This window comes from Camarhynchus parvulus, chromosome 3, assembly GCF_901933205.1.
Source record: "Camarhynchus parvulus chromosome 3, STF_HiC, whole genome shotgun sequence".
In the NCBI taxonomy this organism is placed as follows: Eukaryota; Metazoa; Chordata; class Aves; order Passeriformes; family Thraupidae; genus Camarhynchus; species Camarhynchus parvulus.
Genome location: NC_044573.1, coordinates 109,046,796 through 109,069,278, shown reverse-complemented (window position 1 = coordinate 109,069,278; position 22,483 = coordinate 109,046,796). Strand labels below are relative to the sequence as shown.

The window sequence follows — 22,483 nt, the reverse complement described above, 5'->3', positions numbered from 1 at the left end:
TTATGTAGATGTTGTTTTCAAAGAATCCCTTTGTAACCAATAACTCTTCACTGCAACCCTGGGAGGCTCACAGGTTATGGGATGGTGATTTAGGCAGGAGGGTGGGTGGGAAAAAGTCAATAATAATACCAATAAAAAAGCCATATTTCTGATCAAAGCAGCAAGTGCTTGAATAAAGATTATATTAAAAAGAGAAAAATGTAGAGGTCTTGTTAAAACCTTTGGGTTAGTGTCCAGTTATGTGGATTTTCCCTCTAGTGCTTATTCTGGCATTCATTAAACCCTGATAAGTTACATAGAAACACTTGAAAGAATGATTAGAAATGCTATGTGTGAATAATAGAATTGCTTAAAGGGAAATGGAAATTCTTAAAGGGAAATGCATACTGACATGGAAAGTGAACTTGTGCAATTTTCTCATTGTTCAGGGTTATTATCTTATTCCTCTTATTTTGAGGGTGTTGAATTTGTATCCTTTTATGTTCACAGTTTGGGAGCTGCTTAAGGAAATTATATTGCTGCAGTGGGATTCAGATGTGCTGAAGTCTTTTCAAAAAGCAAAGTGTCTTTTTCGGGTGTCTTTCTTTGAGAGGCTGAGGCTTGAGTCTGGAGAGGAAAGGAATAAAAAGAGAAAAATTCCAAACCAATACAGAACTTTGCTCTCCATCTTCCTGTGCTCTTGGGGTGAAAGTCCTCATAATTCAGCTTCAGATTTCACAGGTGTTCCTTGGTAAATAGGTTCAACAGAGTCCATCTTTGCATGGAAATGGCATCTTTCCAACAAGAATGACAAGGGAACCCTTCGTGTTGCATGAAGTGATGCAGCCAGCACCTTCAGGAGGCTTTTTGCTTGAGTAAAGGTTTATTTCTGGTTTACTTGGTGTTGCTATTTAAACAACCAGAGTGCAATGGCGAGCACTGGAGGTTAAACCAAAATTAACTTGTTGCCATGAGAACATGTTCTATTCCTTTGCTCTGTTCTTCATGTTGCAGAAATAATATATCAGCACTATGGCAGAGGGGAGCAGAGTTGATCCTGTGGTTGAACTAGGAAGTCAAGCTATAAAAGACCTAATCTAAACTGTGGGATAATGAGATGTTAGAGGATTTTCTGAGGTTCACTGCTGATCACATCACGTTTGTTTAGTAAGATGGGAGTGTTTTCACTGAGATAAAAGCTTAGATTTCTTCGAGAGGAGTTTCAAAACCAACCTTCAATACTTTAAGCCACAGTGATTTAATGGGACATGGAAAAACATTTTTTAAGCCATTCTGAGGTTTTGTGCACTACATGAGCTCTATGTGGGTATAACATTGACATGCCTTTCCTTGCCAATGTTATCCAACAGAATCTGAGAAGTATTTTTCCCTTGTATTTTCTTTTTCAACAGTGCAGTCAAAAAAATCTCAGTCAGAGGACGAAACCCTGCACCTCTGATCTTAATGTCTGTGTTGACACAGCTCTTAAAGAAGGTTCTGTGGAGGAACTCAGGATGCAGTGAGCTCCCAGATCCACCCACCTTTCACTCCATAGAGACCACACAGGTAGATGATGGCAGAGTGGAAATACCTGAGGTCACCTACTGACAACAGGTCCATGGGTCCTTCATAGTCTGCAAAGATTTCAAGCAATCTGAGGCTCAGAGAATCACATGTGCTCTGAAATCTGGTTTTGCCTTATTTCTAGGACCTGTAATTCCTGGTTTATTGCTGCTGTGGGCTGTGGGTCAGGTCTTGTACTGGGCCAAGGAGGTGTAGATATATTCTGAATATGATGCATAGGGTTGCAAGAGCTTGCTTTTCCAAAGAGACATTCAGAGTAAACTCAAAAGATTAATCTTGTCTACCTGAAACAATCTCTCTCTCTCTAAAATTGGATCTAAGATACATAAATTTCCTGTGCAAGGTGTTGATTTCTCTCAGCTGAAGGAGCCGTGCTCAGGCTCAGATGCTCATCTCAAAACACACAAATGTATGAACTAGATAAAAAGCCAGACCTAGGAGAAAGCACTGCATAAGGACTGTATCCCATGGGGATGGGGATGTTCTCTGAATTGGTTTTGTAAGACTCCATCATAATCTTGCTGGTGAAAATGTAGTACTGCAAAACGATGGTCTTCAGAGGATGGCACATGGCATTGGGGTTGGATTTTCTGGTGAGATCTGGAAGAGAGATACTCACTTCTTTCTGACTGAAAGGAGAGAGGTTTAGGTTAGATATTAGGACAAAATTCTTCTCTGAGAGGGAGGTGAGGCCCTGGCACAGGTTTCCCAGAGAAGCTGTGGCTGCCTCTGGATCCCTGGAAGTGTCCAAGGCCAGGTTGGATGGGGCTTGGAGCAACGTGGGATAGTGGAAGGCAGGCGATTGGAATGAAATCTTTAAGGTCCCTCCCTGCCCAAACTGGGTTGTGACTCCATGATTTTACTGTAATCACTTCCCCCACAACAACTGGGCTAATTCAGTATCAAATTTTAGGTAGTTTGGGCTGTTTTAGCAATGCATTGAGCTGATTTGTAAAAAATACATAAAGCTCTTTCTGTTGCAAAAACATTTATGCAAAAATTGAGAAGTATTAAACAATTATATTCTGCATTTTTGTAAAACCAATAACCCTCTTAGTTTTTTTGTAAAAAAAAATTAACCTTAAACTTAAACTTAAATACACACCTTAAATGTGTATTTTAACTGAATGTACGCATGGCATGTTATGTGTTTGTAATACCTGAAATAAAATGTGCGTATACATGTGTATATATATACATATACATATATATATATTTATATATATATTTATATATATTAGATTGCAAGATAATAATAGTAGATGCATAACAGGATTCTGCTCCCTTTGGTGTACAGATCATGGAATAGTGGAGCTGTCTCTTCCTTTCTTCCTGCTGCCACAATCCTTTTGGTCACCGTCACCCGCCTGCAATCCAGTGATCTAAAAAACAAGGACTGTCAGTGACAAAGCATCAGAGGGAAGCTAAAATCCGTGTGGCATGTGACATAGAGAAAAGGTCACATTGCCCTGCATCAGCCTTCTCTTAAGTCAAGTTAATTAATGGTTCTTTTTTTTTCTAATTCAACTGGATGGGCCTCCAGGCAAAGCGCTATTTGTAATGGCACCGTGCTCTGGAGTCACCCAGCCTGGTGCTGGCTGTGCCCCTGCGTGTTCCCACATCTTCAGGCCAGGAGGCATCAGCTCAACATTCGACTCACTTTTGAGGTGTGTGTATTGCTCCCAAGTCACCTGACAAAGGGCAATAATGAGCCTGATCTAGGTGACTTGCCACTGAAAATCCAAACACTGGCATGAGCACTATGGACGGGTGATGCAAAAAAAGTCTCAAATGAGAAGCCACAATAATTTCAGCCTTCTCTGCTGTGAATGTGCAAAGGATTCCTGTTCTCAAAAGAAAAAAATCACCTCCAAATAGGAAGGGAGATTGAAACAAAGAGGCAAAACACATTCCTGGTCCTTGCTGAGGGCAGGTCTCTGACTGAGCAGCAGTGTCTGCCTCATTCCTCATCTTTGCCTCCACCTTGTCTGGGAGGTGGTTCATGATATGGTTTGCTGGGCATGGTGGTGTTTGGTTGAAGGTTGGACTTGATGATCCTGGAGGCCTTTTCCAACCTGACCGGTTCTATGATTCCGTCATTCTAGGAGACTGTGATGTGTTTGTGCCCTTTTCCCTGTGTGCTGTGCCCAGGTGTTGTTGGCTGAGGTGGTGTCCATGACACTGGACCTACTTGGGTTCCTCCTGAGGAGCCTGACCTCACGTTCCTGTTATCCTACTCTGTGTGGGCACATTTACTCTGTGTGCTTCTGACTCATCTCAGTACTAATGGAGTCTGCTGTGGGTCAGCCCTGTGTGTCTCCGAACCTGGGCTCAGGGCAAAGGTTTCTTTGCACACTGTGTCATATGGTTAAATGTACAGCAAGAGGTTTAACTGAGATTCACACAGCTCATGCAAGGCAAGGGCACACAACAGAGAGTTGTCTCCAAAAAGCTCTGGTGGTGGAGTTCTGGTGGTGTAGCCACTCCTCACCTATTCCCACTCTTTCTCTTGTGATTGCTCAGTGTGTCTGTAAGAGGATTTACATAGCTTTTTTGTGATTGTGACACATTTTTTAGGGACACATTTTTCATGGACACATTTTTTATCCACTGTTTGCCAGAGTATCTGGATTAGGTAGATGCTCATAAGTGGTGAGCTGATTTGGTGGCACCACCAAACATCAGACTATTTCCCACAGTTAAATGTGGCCAGAACCTCACTGAACTCATAGATTAGGACTGGGTGTTGAAGACCAGAGTTCAGTCCAGCTGCATCAACCTACAGAGACACAAGCTGAGTAGACACAGGAAATCACTCCCATTTGCTCCTGGGGTGACTTCAGTCTTCCCAAGCCCATCCTCCTTGTATTAATTAAGGTTGCAGTGGGTAGGTAGGTTTCTCCTCAGCTGTTGTCAATCTATTGCCTGTCACAGACATTTCCTTTATGAAAAATCCTCTCCCAGCATTTTTCCTGCTGAAGCTGAGAAGTTCAGCAACAAGATGTAAACAATAGATTGTCTGCTGCTGTAGAACGCAACAGGTAGATCTGTGATTAGTTCTAGTGTAGATGTTTTAGTTCAGTGACCAGTCACAGCAGAGCTAGCTCTCAGAGTTTGTCAAAGCCAGCTCGTGTGTTATCATTCTTTACTTTTCTTAGCTTAGCTTAGCAGCTTCTAGAAACTCTCCTTTCTTTTTCTTTTTAGTATAGTTTAAATAGATGTATATATCATAAAATAATAAATCAAGCCTTCTTATCATAGAGTCAGATCTATGTCTCTTCCATCACCTCAGAAACCCTTGTGACCACCGTCACATATTGCCTATTTCCAGCAGGGAAATAACAGCCAGGAGGTGACTGAGTTGTCCCTTCCTTCACTCTCGAGTTCAAAGCCTGCCCTTGCAATAAACAGAAGAGACACACCAACAACTTGGTTTTCTGCCCCATTAATAATGATTTTAATAATCATAGATGTTTGGGTTTTTTCCCTTTTAAATATTTTTCTAGTACAAGAGAATGTCAGTGTTCTAGCGGAAGGTGTCCCTGCCCATAGCAGAGGGCTGGAACTAGACAATATTTAAAGGTCCCTTCAACCCAAACCATTGTGTGACTCTGAACTTCTGAAGAGTGATGATGTTCGGCAACCTTCAGCAATGCCAAAAGAAGGCCAAATATTTCACACAGCATCTGCTTGGTCCTTTCTTCTGGGCATGTACTCTTCTCTCAGACAGTCCCAGAAATAATCTGGGCTGCAGGTTCCTCTGTCCACTTCCTTAGATGTGGGATACCTGGCCTGGGATACACCTGCCTGGTGTGGTCTCTGCCCTCTGTTGAATTTGGTAGGTGACATTGTGGACACAGGAGCACTCTCCAGGGGCAGAAATTCAGATGGACAGGGGTGATGTCCATGTTAGGATAAATAAAATGACACAGAGGTGCAATCCACTGTCCTGCAAATGTGTTTACCACAGCCCCTTGCATGCTCTAGTCCTAGCCAAGTAACACTCTCCCAAATAATTCCTGTGTTCTTGGGTGCAGTTTGGGAGTTTGTGTGTGCCAAGGAACATTCCCAGCTGGTCTGGTGGATGAATCCATCCTGTTTTTGAAGCTGAGCTGGTTTAGAAGATGAATGCAACCAGCTCATGTCGGCTGTCCTCGGTGTCTGGGAATACTCCTGGGCACATTTAATTTACTGGTGAAGTTGTAGCCAGAATGTCTCTTCAGGACCATCCATTACTTAAATATCTGTGTTGAATCTGATTTTTTTTTCTACTACTCTGATTGTATCCCACTGCCTCTGGTTTTAAAGATCTTATTTTTCCCTTTTGGCTGCTGTAACTAATCTGGGATGTGATCTGCTGTCTTCATAAATCTGTGCTGTGTGGGTTCACTCAGTCTTCAAAGATACTCAACTTCCAAAAGCTGCTGTTTTTTTTTTTTAATTTTCCAATTCTGAGGTGATTAAGCAACTGAGACTATAGTGAATTAAAAGTCATCCTTTCTCTTGTGCAGCTTATGTGTTAGGTTTTTTGAACAGTTTCTGTTCTTTTTTGCCTTTTAGGGTATCTCATCTATATTTAGATAGTCAGCAAAGTCATTACTGACTCTGAATATGGAGAGCTGGTAAAGAAAAATCTGATGGTGGCAACCTAATTTTTAGCTCTATCAATGCCTCCCATGCTCCTGAGTGTCTTGAAATTGAACATATCCTCATCGCTGCAAGTGTTCAAGGTCAGGTTGGATGGGGTTTTGGACAACCTGCTCTAGTGGAAGGTATCCCTGCCCATGGCCAACTCTTAGTGTGGCCATTTATATAATCATTAAAATCCCTTTTGCTCCAGACCAGATTGGTTGCACTCAAACTGGGATGGTCACAAATCACATTAAGCCTCAGACAGTTCCTAGACACAGTTTTGGTCAGTGCTAGCTGACCTAGACAAAAAACATGCCAAACATTGCTCTAAGAATGCAAAATATTTGTGATTGAGTACTAGGTTTAAGGCATAAACCTTCATAAGTGTGGACATAGCCTCAGAGTACCTCTTTTAAAGACTAATGAAAAATGTCTGTGGCCCACTGTGTCCCAAAAAGTGGAAAATGTATGATTCACGCTTTTGACACTTTTCATCATGGACAGAATGTTTAACATGCCATCCCTACCCCAATCCTAGACAAAGAAAAGTCTCTGTGGCAGTTCAGACGTTTATGCTGGGTTTTTTCTGTCTGTTATGAAAGAAATTCAGCCCACCAAGATCTCAGACATTGTTCCTGGCTTCCATATTCATAGCTAAGTTCTGAGGTGTTCTCACCCTCTTCAGTCCACCCTGGCATCACTGATGTTGAGAGTTATTCCCCCTTCTATGGGAGAAGTTTGGTCTCTGTGGGTAGGACTGTCAGGTTACTGTTCCCCTCAAATCTTTCTAATTGATCTTTCAAATATGGAATAAAAGCAAGAGCATTGGCAAAATAAACCCTGGGGAAGCAAAGGACAGGGCTGAGTGATGCCTTCTGGTTCTTTCAGTGATTTGTGCTGCTTAGAGCAGGGAGGAGAAAAATTTGGAGAGTACAGGAGATGCTTGGGCAGCCTTCAAATTGTCAATTTTCATTGGTGCTGCTTGTTCAAATTGTATGTAAGGGTAGAGCCAGAACTATCCTGGTTCACAACATACTCTATGCAAAGGCTTTTTCCATAAAGTGCCTTTATACTTCTCTTAAATGTTTTTTCACATGCTATTGACAGAATTGAGATCTCAGTTTTAGTGGATGTTCCCAAAGTTATTTTGTAAGATTTGGTATTACCTGAGAAAATATTAACTAGCTGGGCTTGAATTATATGAAGAATCTGATTATTAAACTGGGCTGTATCAGGTTCTTGGAAACCCTTATTTCCAGAAGGAGGAGGAGGTGAATTGCCATGCTGGAATTGGAGGATCTGGTGTAGGTCTCTGTAGGGCTCAGCTCCTAAAAGGTAAATCTCCCTTTCTCTTCCTGCTCTCTTCCTTCCTCTAAGCCGTCTGAGGAGGATCTCACTGGCAGCTTTTTGGAGCATAGCACAGGGGAGTCCTCCTTCCACAGCCCCCCCAGCCACAGCACTATCCAAGCAGATTATCTTAACCCATTCTTGCTCCAGACTGGCACTGTCAGTTTGCACAAACCATCAGGATAATCTCTAAACAGTCATAGAAGCGCTGCTTTGGTGAAACACGGGGTATTGATCTCCCCTGATCATCCTGTTTGCTCCTGGGGTGGCTGGAAGTGCCTGGAGGTGAGACATGGATGTGGTGCCTCCAAGATGTCACATGGGCTGTGATGCCACAGACCTGATCAACGTCCACATGTCCTTTGGATGCCTGCTGGATGCTCCTGCAAAGGTCAGGCATCTTTAGAGCTCTCCCAGAAGGTTTTTAATGGAGTGAGCTGCTAGCTTTTATCCTTCCTCATAATTTCATGAGGCAGAATCCCCCTCTCCCCCAGGCAAGCAGCCAGCCTGCCACCAGCTATTCCCTTTAAAATTATGATGAAGCTTGAAATAAAACACAGCCATGGACTGAACCCTCTAACCCTCAGTCCAAAGGTATTAAGGCTGCTGGTTGATAGAGACAATATCTAGTTCTTGGAAATGTTTTGCTTCTAGCACCTCTGAATGATTAGGAAGAGAGGACTTGGTGAAAAAGATAATGATTCTGTATTTGCTGTGGAAATGACAAGTGCAATTAGAACTGCCAACTGAGTTGTGATCAAAATTCTGATTAATTACTTACTGCTATTTCACAGAGAAGAAATTAGTGCGTATCTAATTGGTGTTACTGAAATGTATTCTGTGCCTTGCTTGCATAAATTAAATGTAAAGAACAAATCTACTGCTTGTCCGTGAGAGGGAGAGAAAGAGATGGAGCAAAAGTGAGTGTGTGATACTGGGCAAGATCCTCAGGTGATGCAAATCAGGGCTGCTCTGGTGAAATCCCTGGCTGGTGAGGCTCAGACCTGGAATGCTAAAAGAAGCACTTTGATTTGGGTGTTTACTGGGGGTCTGTGCTGTAAGAAAAGAAGAGGTCAGGCTGGAGGATCGCAGCAGCCTTTCTTCCAGTCTTATCAAATCTCACTTTATCAAAACCAGTCACAGCAGTATGAAATCCTATTTTCAGCTTTGTGATACCACGGCACCAACCCCCACCATACCATCAGAGACTCGCTGTCGTGTGATTTTTGTTTGCTTATTTATTTCAATTTCAGCTCTGCACATGCTCCAGGCACATATACAATAATGGCAATTACACATTGTACAAAGCACATCAATAATTTTAGTATGAAAGAGAAGGAAAAGGCAGAGATTCGAGTGCTTTAATCGGCAGGACCACATTATGTCAATGAAGCAGGGACACGGAGGACTGATTAGATAAATTCTCCCTTGCAGTTCCAGCACCCGGCACTGAAGTGCCCACCATGTTCTGAAAATTAAATGCATGCATTAAAAATGTATCTGCATTTATTTTCCCTCTGGTGTCTTTTTTTGGTTTTTCTAACAAACAGAATCTTGTGGAAAAGAAAAAAAATCATCCCTAGATGGGAGCTTTGGCTCCCATCTTTAAGGAAGATTTTTTATCTTTAAGGAAGTCAACTTGGTACCTTGATGGAGAGGGCTGTGTCAGTGGGGATGAGATGAGCTTCCTCCTCCTCCTCCTCCTCCTTCTCCTCCTCCTCTTCCTCCCTGCTCCCCTCAATTAACTTTTATTCTTCCAGGTGAAACAGGAGAAAGGTTGCAGAAGTGGGGAAGCAAATAGACCCCATGGATTTGCTAATCTGTGGAATTGTTAATTTGAAAGAAGTTATTTTCCTAAACAGGGGTCTAACTTGCATACTGTAAGTGTAGCTGCACTGAATTTAAAGGGTCATTTCAATAATCCCAAAACTGTGATGAAATCCAGCAGCCCTATTAATTACCTTGCAGCATCTTGCCATTATCCTTGTCTTCCCTTGCCTTTGGCCTATCTTCATTACAGTGGCATAGAAATATATGCTCAAACCACAAAATATTCTTTTTTTTTTTTAATAATTTCCCACTCTTTCCATAATGACCTGGTGTCCTGCCTCTTAAACAAATATTTCACTTCCCCCCACTTGAGTCTGAAAGGGCACAGCCACCACCAGCCAGCTGTAATGTCCTTTCTTTTCCTGCCTTCCTTTCTCTCTTATCTCCGTGATCTTCTCTCCCCTGCTCCCTCCCCCAGACAGCTTTATTAAATTCAGACCTCTACTTCTGAGGCCTCTCTGTCTGAGCTCCTGCTCCCTGTGAGAGATGGAGAGTGAAACGGAAAAATAAAAAAAAGTCAAGATTCCCTTATATTCCTCCTCTCCTCAATGTCCTTGGCAGCATGGGGATGCTTCCCACAGCACATCCTTCTGGCTGGATGTTCAGGTTACTGTCTGTAGTGTTGCCAGAATTATTTACCATTTTGTGACCCCAGGGAAACACACCATGCAAGAAAATGTGAATCTATATTTGACAACTGACAACACATGCTTGACATAAAGTACCACTCTTTTGGGAAAGATTTGAATTGGAAAGGGGAATTAAATGTAAAGAGAATTTCTGCGGCTTTCATGGAGAGTGGTTGTAGCCCAGATTGTCTTGATTAGGTAGTACAGGTTTGGAAATGGCTTGCACCAGTTTTCTACCTGCTGGATTAGCCTTGGTACTTAGCTCTGAGCACTTTGTGTACTCTGACTGTGGATGAGCCTTTCCATCCTAGAGGGATACAAACACAACCTACAAGTCTTCAGCCTCCTCTCTCCTGTGGCTGCCCCATGAGACTTGGGAAAACTGAACAAACCCTGCCAGATGGGCTCTTTGAAGGCTCTCCAAAGCATCTTGACTCTTCATGGCACTGAAAGATATTCCCTGATGGCCCAAACCAGCAGGAATTCTTGTGGAGATTCCTGCTGACAGCTTTTCAACTGAGCTTTTCAATCGGTGTGTCCAGAAAATTAAATGTGTTCTGATATTTTTGATGACATGGAACAAACAAGTAAAAATCATGCTTGGGCTTGTCTGATGGGTGTGTCTGGCAATGCAGGTGTTATATGAAAAAAAAATCCAGACCAAAATTGTCCATGCTGACAATTCTCTTCATAAAAGTTAGATAATGTAAACTATTATAAATGAAGGGCATCTTTTAAATTCCAGCTGCGTGCCGGAGCTAAGAAGCCTTGGAGAATCCTGAATTGTTCTGCCTATCTAACACAGTATCAGTGCTTTTTTCTTTTTTCCTTTTTCTTCCTGGTGCTAAAACACTAAAAACTCTCAAAGAAGCAAATCTGCCCAATGCATGTTTCTGTTTTCCTGTGCCCAGATAATATTTTCTGACCTGACAGCCTTGATGAGGTTTTGAAGAAATTAAATATTTTTATATTTAGTCCCATAATGACAGCAATGATAAATAAACACAGAGTGTCCCAACACCAAGTGTCTCAAAAATGTTATCTACTGTCATTGTTTAGGGCTTGAGCATAGGGTAAGTGCCCTCAATAACATTTATTTTCTATTTTCCACAATGATCTGGAGGATTGCCCAGTGTAGGAATGCAGCTCTGTAATTTTATTGTCAGATAGGGTCAAGACATCAGCTGTTTTACATTGGCCTCATGCTGTCATCAGCTAGACCACCTGAGGAAGTGGCCTGCTGGGAATGCATTTTAACCATCCAAACAGGGACATCCAAACCTCTGCAAGCTCAACCACCAGAAATTACTGGGAAAAGCAGAGAACAAATGGGCTTCGGTTTTGCTTCCTTCTAACACCATGCAATGGGTTGTTACCTCTCTTTTCTGCTTCCCATTGCAGCTGGGGATGTTTTCAGACTAAACAAGTCCCTGAAACCTGAAACTTGGCCATCACTTATGGAAGTACCCTGTGCAGCATGGTTAATAAATAAAAAGTTAAGAAAAATATAAAGACAACCTTTCCGCTATTAACAAAAGACTCTTCAAAGCTACTCTTTTGCTCTGGGCTTTTACAATAATAAGCTGAAAAAATACATTAGAGAGCAGACTCCTTTCTAGCCACTTCATATTTCATTTTGCCTCTCACTTGTCTATTTATTTTCACGTCTTTCCTGATTACTTCTCAATTGTAGAAAGACAACATTAGGCACAATGAGTTTTAAATATACTCCCTGGCCAAAATAACTCCAAGGGCTGTCTGAAATTTCAAACAGCTTGCTAGTAAGTCTGGAATAAAATATAAAGGAAGTGATCCTTACTACTTAGAGCAGGGCAATCAGAACTGTTGGTGATTTGAGTGCTCCACCAATACACTTATTTTTATCCATGGGCATCACCCCACACAAACAGGATCAGGGTGACTCTGTCCATTCACCTTTATATGAACTTGAAGAACACTGTCTGGTAAAGCACAAGAGATGTTCCAGCTCCAAATGTACTCTTTTCCTGTTGGAGCTGTCCAGAAGGCTTGGGATGGGACAAGGAACAGGACTTGGACTACCTAAAATAACCACACATGAGTGTAAAAACTATTTGCAAAAACAAACCCCCAAAGCTTCTTCAAACCATCTTGAGAGCATCTGAAGTTCTGAATGAAGATATCATTGGGGTCACAGATCTTCTCCAGGTAATTTTCAACCCTGGCAGCTCCTCTGGACATACTTAAACCTGGGAGTTTTGTCCTATAAAACCTAAAACCCTAAAATGTAGATACGCTATGATTTGTGATAAAGCCCTCAGAAATCTGATGTAACTTCGTAGTTAGCCTTGCTCTGAATAGAAGTTTAAAATATGCGACATCTGGAAATCTCTTATCTATTTTTTTTTTCTCCCGAGAATCATTGTAGACATGGTATTTTAAGACTATGCTGACAGAGATTTGATTTTTTGGAAGTGGTGTTTGAAACCAGTGTGCTTCTGTTCCTGCATCCATGTTGGTTCCAGAGGTTAGAAATAATTTTTAGGGTGTTGTTCTATTTGCTCAACTATTTTTGGATAAGCTCTCTAATTTTGGGCATTACAAGGTATTTTGCTGAGGGCCCCCTCTGTTTCCTGTGTGAGCTGCACTGTTCAGGAGCCGACAGAGCCTTGGTTTTCAGGGTGACTGCACCTTGCACATGTGGGAGTACCTGGATGCCATGGCTTGGTCATCAGAGCTACACAAGCCAAATGCAGAGTTTGGTCTTTTTCAGGGTCTTCCTCAAAAATTTGTTTGTAGCTTGTTTATATCTCAGGGCTATGGGAGTTTCTTTCTAATTTTTGATTTGATGGTAGTGACTTCATCCCCCTCCTTTCTCTCTTTCCTCTCGTTCAAAACTGGGGAAGATGGTTATTTAGAAGTATGTACAGAGCTGTCATTTCCCTCTTACTTCAGAACATGAACGTGGATTGGCCTGGCTGTTCCACAAGCCTCATTAGCAACTACATTAGTGCTTGGTCTCATTTTATCCGATGGCACTGGCACTTAGTGCTATGGTTTAATGGCAAGGTGGTGATTGGCCAAAGGTTGGACTTGATGATCTTGGAGATCTTTTCCAAACTTAATGATTTGGTGATTCTCTGATTCTGAAGGCAGGCCTGCAGTCCAAAATATGTGTCTAGGTCCCACACATAGCCAGCAGAGACAGATACCTCCAAAAGTGATACAATCCATCCAAAGAAAAGCAGGAATGAATGACCCTCTAAAAGCCTCTCCTCTCCCCCTTTCTAATGATTATTGTCTAGATGAACAGCTTAGACCAGACAATTAGCTTAGACTAGATGCTTAACATTTAGGCAGCTAGAATTAATGTGATGAATCCCTTCTATGTGCTCAGATAATGACTGTAGCCTTTGTGTCTCAAATTTTAGCTCTGCAATATGTTTTCATAGGTGTTCAGATTCTGCACCGTGCTCTCAGATTAATTTCTACTCCCAAGGCTTAAAATACTTCCCTCCCATTACTGATCATTGTCATAAATATGTCATGGCATAATATAGCTGTCTGTACCCATAATGAAATCCTTCTGCTTTAAGATTCAAGTCCACAGCCCATACAGGACTAATATTGCTGAAAATCACCCTAATAATGTCACAGGGACTCTTGTGCTTGTGAACCTTTTTGTTATGAGCACAGGCTCTTGGACTGAACCTCCAGCCAAGGCAGGTGCAAGTAAGATTTTAACATATTTTTATACCTTAGATGGGGAAAGAAAGAAAAGAAAGAAAAGAAAGAAAAAGAAAGAAAGAAAGAAAGAAAGAAAGAAAGAAAGAAAGAAAGAAAGAAAGAAAGAAAGAAAGAAAGAAAGAAAGAAAGAAAGAAAGAAAGAAAGAAAGAAAGAAAGAAAGAAGAAAGAAAAGAAAGAAGAAAGAAAGAAAGAAAGAAAGAAAGAAAGAAAGAAAGAAAGAAAGAAAGAAAGAAAGAAAGAAAGAAGCACTCCAAAGTGATATCTGTAATTACAATGTTCCCAAAAGGAATTAATATAACCTGCTAAAAAAAATCCCTCACTTGTATTAGTCCTCCCGTATTCCTAATGAATTGGTTTCAAGCTCTTGCTACTTACATTTATTTTTACCAAAAAGATGATCTTCAAATTTCCAACCTAAGCCTCCCTGGTTAAAATACTAATACTTTTATTTTGTTATCTCTCTATTGGTTATGGGAAACCAGCCTTCCTTCCTAAAAATTGTTATAAAACTTCTATAAACTAATTATGCCTTTTACTGTGCTAACTGAAATGTCTGCAGTCTTTCTGGGCTGAAATTGGGATATATGAAATATGTTTTATTAAATGGCATTGCTGGGGAAAAAAATGGGTTTTAATAATAGGGTTTACAGGAAAAAATGTACACAGACCAAATATATTATAATTTCTCAGGGAAAGCTAAAAACTTCGTAAAAGTTTGGTATTTAGTCAATATGTGTTATTTGTCAATGAAAAAGGGAGAAAATAGAACAAATGAAAGCTTCTGTTCTGCCCTCTCAACCTATTTCTTACTGAAATTATTGTCATTTTAAAGCTTATTTCTAACCCAAATATTTCCAGAAACTGCAGGTATTTGGCATTTTCCTTCTAGCCTGGTTCTAGTGGAAAATCACTCAGTCTCTTTGTGAGCCCGTTCCCAGGACCAAAGAACTGTTCTCATTGGGAAGAAATGATAATAATAATAGCAGTAAAGTGGAGTTCCCTGAAAATTTTATTTTGAGGCAGTTCATTTTATGCCCTAACTTTATTTTTGCAGAAGAAAAGGACGATTTGTCTTCGCAGTGACTGCAGGCCAAGGAGGGAGAGCGAAGCTGAGAACCTCTCCATCCATAACAGCGATGGTCTGAATAGAGTTCAAGTTTATTTGACTAATTCTTTCACCACTTGTCAGAGAACATACTTTTGTTTGTGGTAACAAAAAAAGCTCTTTCCTCCCCCGTTTCTCCTGCGAGTAGCACAAGCACTTGTGTGGAGCACAAATTACCGTAACCATTATGATGTTTGCTGTCAAACTCATTTATTTATGCAACTGCTGTGGAAAGGCCTGGGGCCCAAAAGCAACCCTGAAAGATTTCAGAGCCCTGGTGTGGGGTCATGAAAGGGAAAGTGAGGGGGAGGGAGAAGCCTCCACTGGTTATGAGAAAGGAACTGACACAGGAAATGGTCACATATGGCACAGATTTATTGTGTCCGGGACTTCCCATTCAAAACTCATTATATCCACAGCTCAGAGCAGTGCGTGGCACAGCCACAGTCATTTTTAGGTCTGGCATCTGACAAAACTGCTGTTCTGCTTTCAGGTGGTGGTGGTTGTGGTAGTTTTATCATTCCTAGGCCAGAGAGATGGTGACTGGAATGGTGTCGGCAAAAGCTCTGCTGTTTGCTGCCCCTCATCTTTATTTTGAGCCACAGGTATTGGTGTGACTAAAGCTTCAGTCAGTGAGGTTGCTGGTAAGGAGAAGAGAAAAATCCTCTTAAAAACACCTAAAGGAAGTCAGTTTTATCTTCAAGGGGAAGAAAATGGGAAAAGCTTTGGTAGTGACACTAGAAAAGAACCGATACTTGTGGAAGGGCGTGTTTTTCAAAGGTGAAATAATAGGGACAAAAAGATGCTTCTCTTTGTATTTTTATTTGTCTTTCCTGGGAGACAGGACCCATCTTACACAAAGATGGCTTTTTGGATGATGGTTAATCACCTCAAGAGGTTTGTGAGAATAGTTTGTTTATCTTACCTGCTTCATGAGATCATCTAAAAGCGCCAGTCCACACTGTTTAACCATTTTTGTCTCCATGCACAATAAAATATCTGGTAACACTTTTGTCACTGCATTGGATTTGTTCCTGAAATAAGCATTATGGAGACCTTTGTGTTGTCAGGATCACTAAAATGACCAAAGTTCCCAAATCATTAATCATAATGCAGATAAAAATCCTTCCCAATTCTATCTTTCTGATAAAGGTCAGTAAAATTATGGACAAGCTCCCCTGGGACAGTGCTGACAGCAGCAGGAATGGGTCTCTATCCAGTCCAGCAGCACTGGGGTATGGACACTGGAGCTTCCTATTGCACCAAGAGTACTGCTCCAAACCCACTTTTGTCCCAGCCAATACAGAAGTACCCAAAATAACTTCTGTGTGCTTTTCAAAAATTATCATGAGTCAGGAACCAGTTAAAAAATGCAGTTTGGAGGTGATCACAGTCTTCTGGAGGGTCCATGGCTTTAATACTATGGAAGTGCTATGCCAGCTGGCCTTAGGGACTAGGACCTGACTTGGCAGCAATTATTTGAAAAGTTTGATGGATAAAACACTCTAGAAGCTCAGTTCCTGCTGATTCTTCTGGGCACAAGTATTTCCAAGCGTGGCACATTGTAATCCAGAAGATTTGTGGAATTATAAGGAAAATCCCTTTCTCCAGCCTGGTCTGGGCAACCTCGCTAAAGGGCCTTTCCAGATTTACTCACCCACCTCCTTTGAGAGGGATCAAGGTATTTTCTCCTGGCTGGGTTATTATTCTCCCCCCAGCTTTTCATGGGTTTGTGAGACAGGTTTGGTGTTTTCTCTCAAATACAAAGACCAACAATGATCTCTCTGACTCAAGAGGCTCCTGACTTGTAAATCAGTGAAAGCTTGAGGAGCATTTTGAGTGAACATTGCTATACAAATGCTTGGTTCCCATACTCTTTTTGATCCCTGTTGGAGAGCATTCTGACCTCAGAGATTTGCTGGTTTCTCTTTTTAAGACTTTACTTGTGTTCTGATGCTTTGAGGTCAAGAATGAATTATTATTATTATTATAGTCTCTGGGAACTGTAAAACTGTAATTTTTTGTTCATGACTGGGACAGATATATTGTCATCTGTAACCTGTGCCTTCTCTCCCAAGCATGGGAGCTCTGAAGTATTAAAATCAAGTGTTACTTGCCACTTTCATACAGTTGAACATAAAAATGTACAACTGTATGAAAGTGGCAAATAACACTTGATTTTACAGAGAATAATTAGTTTCAATATGTGTGGCCATATCAAAGCATGAACACAATGAATGCAATAGCAAATATTTCATGAATTACACCTGTTTTTTTTTTTTGGATTTGCACGTGAAAGGGAAGGGTGAACGCAGATCTCAGGATGTGTAAGTGTTTTACTACTGAGGTTTGTTCAAAGGAAGTGCCAGTAACTGTCTTTTCTCTTCTTGGGCACCTATTTTTACAAACCTTGAAGGAACACAGTATTTTTGAGCCCACAAATGTGGCTAAAATTGCCTTGGGGGGGGGTCAAAATTTTTTATAGAGGAACGATAAACAGGAGAGTATAAAACCCCCAAACAGAGTGATGTTATGAGACTCATTTCCTTCCAAAATAATTTTCTTTAAAAGAAAGAATTAACAGCCTAAAGCAGTCAGTCTATTTTTATTTACATGGTCCCTGCTATGAGTACATATTTATGTGTGTGTGTTCCCATGGTTTAACCCCAGCTGGCAACTCAACCTCAAAGAGCCCCTCAGTCTCTCAGCCCTGGTCGGGTGGGGGAGAGAACTGGAAGGGTAAAAGGGAGAGAACTTGGGGGTTGAGATAAAAACCTTTAAACAGGGGAAGTAAAAGTTGTGTAAGCAAGCAAAGTAAAACAAATAATTCATTCACCACTTCCCATGGGCAGGGAGTGTTCAGCCACTCCAGTGTGACTCCATCACAGGTTGCAGTGACTTGGGAAAATAAATGCCATCACTCCAAATGTCCTCCCCTTCCTTCTTCTTACCTCAGCTTTATATGCTAAGCATGATCTGGGATATTCCATGGGTCACCTGGGCTGAGCTGTTCTGGTTGTGTCCCCTCCCAAATCTGTGTGCGTCCCCAGCCCATTCACTGGTGGGGTGAGGAGCAGAAAAGGCTTCAACTCTGTGCAAGCCCCTCTCAGCAATAATGAAAACATCTCTGTGCTGTTAACACCATTTTCAGCACAAATCCAAAACACAGCCCAAAACAGCTACTGCAAAGAAAATTAACTCTGCCTGAACCAAACGCAGCACATTTGTACACAAACACATGAGAAACATTTGTACCACTGTGCCTTCCTCTGCAATTGAACTTGGAATAATTTACCTTTTCTGGATTTCCAAGGTGCTGTTCCTGGGCCCTTTTTTTTTCCTCCCTTTATTTCCCATTTGAATGTCAGCAGGTCAAAAGGAACAGTTAATGCTGATGAATATTTCCCTCTCAGCAAAGATATGTGCTGGCCAGCCCAAGGCCAATGAATCGCAATTTCTAAACAGTGTCCCATTTATCTCTCCCCTCCCCCTTCCTCCCCTCCTTGCTTTTATATTTTTGTAGCTATAATTGTAGTTAAATTAGAAATAACTGACGGGCAAATGCAGTCAGATGGAAAGAAAATTGTGGGAGATTTATTTTATTTTGATAAAAAACTGACATAGCCTTTTGTTTTTGTCAGAAAGAGACTCTATTTTTCCTTTTACCATGAATTGTGGAATCTATCACGAAATGGGTAAAAATTATTGAAGCAAATGGTGGTGTTAACCTGAAGGGGAAAATCATTAATGTTGATGTATTTCATTCAATTTTAAATGTAGAATTTATTTTATTTTATTTTATTTGGCATTGGGGAACAAGGGAAAAGCCAGGAGACTTGTATAGGACTCTATGTGCCTTTAAGTCAGAACATCTATTTTAAAAAATGCTCTTCTCTCCTTCCACCTCTCTCCATTTTTCTAAATAAAGGATATGATGTGGTGATGGTGGCAGTGGTGGAGGTTTTTTCCCTAAGCAAAGAGGGCCCCCTCGGCGCATTATTCTTTTCAAATGTGAAATGAGGTGGAAAATCCTCATTTCACGACAGGAAGGACAAATATTGACACAAAGTTAATATTTGTCAGGAGACCTAGAAGCAACCTGAGTGCTAAAATCTCATCTAGATATATGTGCTGGTGTGTTTATGTATATAAATAAATAATAAATTTGCCTTGATGATGGGTGGAACCTGCAGAAAGCAAAGTCTGCTCGCTGAGGTGGAGGAATTATCTGCAGAGGGTGAACACCCACACACATTCCACCTATCATTTCTCTCTCTTCTTGTGTGGAGCAGGACAAACAGGTGAATTCACGAGCCCAAAGCACACGTGTCCCCTTCCTCTGCCTGGGTACACAAGATCCCAGCATGAAGTTTAACAATATGCAAATATCTTCTCCCTCTTTCCCACACATTTCTAAGGACTATAGTTGACTCTTTTCCCCTGTTTTTTCCTCCCTCTCACACATGTGTGTGTGTGTGTGTGTGCAAACACATACAAATAGAACCTGTGTAATCCAATTTCACCCATGGCGGGGGGATGCTTCTGGAATTTATCACTGCTATTGTTCATCACCAATGTAAATAGCACATGTCAGCTCAATATTCAGTGGTCACTCAGTATTTATTAAGTCCTGTCCACTCTGGCCTTTTTTAGAGGAAAGCCCTGGGGCAGATTAGCTGACATGCCGCGTCACTTATCTGTTCTCATTGATTATCAGAGTCAGCTGTGGCCAGGACTCACTTTTTTCTTCTCCTCTCAAACCCCCTCTTACAAGCACCCCTGCTTGGATTTTCATGAGGAAATAATCAGATTAGGGCTTCAGTGGCGAGTTCATATGGAGTTCTCTTTCTCCAATGTGCTACTAACCGAATAAACGTGTTTTGTGGTAAATTGTAAATGACATTATGATTACTAAGGCCAGCATGGGTTTCATTTAAAGGTGATCGAAGTTGCAGGCTGCAGAAATTGTGACTGGCAGATAGGGCCATTTGGAAGAAGACAAGCGGTGATGCGTGTGTGTGCACGGGTGTGAGTGTGTGCAGGAAACCAAGCCAGCCCCCTTTGCAAGGCAGGCGGGGCTAAGGAAAGTTCTGAGAAATCATGAAATATCATCAAATCCCATTTGTAGACATGAGAAATGTCACCAGGGGGAGATGGGGTGTTTCCAGGAGAGCCGTGGATGAGATGTGTCAGCCTTTGTGGGCAGGCTGCTGGCAGCACAGCGCGTCCTCCCAGCGCTCCGGGACAATTCCAATGTCTCTGAGCACAGCATTTCCACTTCTGCTCTGAAGAGAGCTGTCCCTCACTTTCTTTTTGCCTCCAACACAAACTGACAGCAAAAAACTACAGCAAAATACTTACACTGAAAAGCAAAAAAAAAAACAAACCAGGGAAAAGCAAGAAAAGGGAAGCAAATTTGTAAACTGGTGTCTAAAAATAGAGGGGTTTGTACAGATCCCATCTCATTTGGACATCCTCCCTGAGCAGAGCTCAACATTTATGTAATTCCATTGCTTCCCTCAGGGACGTGCAGAGGGAGAGCTCATTCTGGGGAATGTCCACAGACCACAGGCTGCACATGGTGATTCCCCTGGAAACACATAATACACAGGATCCAGGCTTTGAGATGTAACTAACGGCAGAGCCCAGAATTATTTAATGGAATCACAGAATGGCTTGAGTTGGTAGTAACCTTAAAGATCGTCCCCAGGTAGGTAGGGACACCTTCCACTGCACCATGTTGCTCAGAGCCCATCCAACATTTCTCATAGTTAATTTATTTTTTAGGAGTCTGCTACTTTTATCTAGCAGAAATTTTCACACAATGTGTCCTTGATAAGGGATGTCTTTTTGCCCTAATATCTTCTTATTCATTGATAAGTTTATGACTCTCAAGGATGTTGCTGTCTCTTATTTTTTATGTGAACTGAATACACGTTTCCAAGTGCTGAATGAGGAGCACAGAGTTGGTTTGGACTTTGGCCATGCTTTGCCCAACACGTTTGTGAGCAGAGCTGACTAAGGAAGGAGCAGGCTAGGTGAGGGAAGGAGAATTCTAGCTGACTACAGCAGCAAATTCCTCCTTTGATTTTATTTTGAAGAGAGGAAGGAAAAACAGAAACCAACATCTTTTGCTAAGATGCTCCAGGCAGAAATGTTTATGTTTTTGGTGCCTGTATCTGAACTCATTTACTTTTATTCTCTCTTTATAATCAGCGGTGATCTCATCATTACAGCCTGAGGCAAAGTTTCTCTCATCTTAAAGCAGAGACCTGTATTTAGTCAGATGGAGCACACTATAAACTTATAGCACCATTCAGGACTTCTGACATAGGTACAGAGTGGCAGCACACGGGGGAATGGCACCAAACTAACAGGGGTAGCGTTAAATTTGATATTGCAAAGAAATTCTTTACTGTGAGGATGTTGAGGCATTAGTTGCCCAGAGAAGCTGTGGGTTCTCAATCCCTGGAAGTGTTCAGGGACAGGTAGGATGGGGGCCTGAGCAACCTGGTCTTGTGGAAGGTGACCCTTTGCAGGAGGGTTGGAACTAGATGATATTTAAGATCCAACACGTTACAACCCGAACCATTCCGTGAGTCTGTGATTCTAACTCAGAAGTCTGTGTGGATTACATCTCTTCTCTCTAGAGCCTTCCATAAAAGGATCTTCTTGACATGTCTGCAGAGGCACTTGGGAGGGGATTTAGTAGGAAATCCTGAGATATGTGTAACAATCTTCACCCCTGTTATATTCAGTGAAAGAACAAAATGTTATCTAAAGTGGCTTTTGCACTCCCATTCATTGTGCGTTACACCTACAGATGTTGCAGCTACCACAAGAAGTCCAGGTGGCACTCTGCACTTGTGTTTAAGTGACAGGATCCCACCTGTGGTCAATAAAATGATAGGATTGTAAAATGAAACCCAGATGACTAAACAGAAGTATTTTAGGGTGAATTTCATTGGTTTTAAACAGCTTTGAATAGATGGCTGGGGAATTGGGTGTGTTTCAGTTACACAAGTGTGTTTAGTGTAATTTCTGGTTCTGTGGAGTGTCCTTGCAAGGCACATGTCTTCTATAGACCCTGTGTCACATATCTCAGGTACCTCAAAATACACCAAACATATCTAGACACCTGCCTGTGAGCAAATGGTTGAAATTCCAGATCTCAACTGATGGCAGTGGGAGTCTGGACATTTGGAACACATGTAAGAGTCTCCTATATTTGTAGGTATCAGAATCTGATGGGTTCTTCCAGCTTCTCACTTCATGAGGTGGTTCATCACTGGAGTAGATTAATGAGTAGATTAATGATGTTCTTGTCCTTTCTAATGTTTTCTGTTTGAAGTGCAGTCTCTGTGAGCGGGATGAGACAGCATTTTGTAGGGTTAAATTATCTTTGCAAAGACTTGCAGTCATGCCCTGATTCATCACCCTGCTACAGGCTTGGGACCAGGGAAAATGTAGAAGGAACAAGGACATAGGGACAAAGCGCTGGGTCAGACAAAAAGTCTGTCTTGCATGTATTCTCTTTCAATGGACCCTGTAGTTTTATATGTAGAAAGAACAAGGTAGGTGCATGTGATGCTTCTTTGTCATTTGTTTTCAGTCCTCAACAATTTTCAATTCCAGGACATCTAGAAGTAG

General features: G+C 41.5%; 1 protein-coding gene across 1 annotated transcript in view; it reads left to right on the top strand.

The window, feature by feature from the left end:
* The window catches only part of PKHD1 (PKHD1 ciliary IPT domain containing fibrocystin/polyductin), a 237,982-nt gene that overhangs the window by 186,831 nt on the left and 28,668 nt on the right, over nt 1-22,483 (top strand). The gene's annotated exons all lie outside the window — the stretch shown is intronic.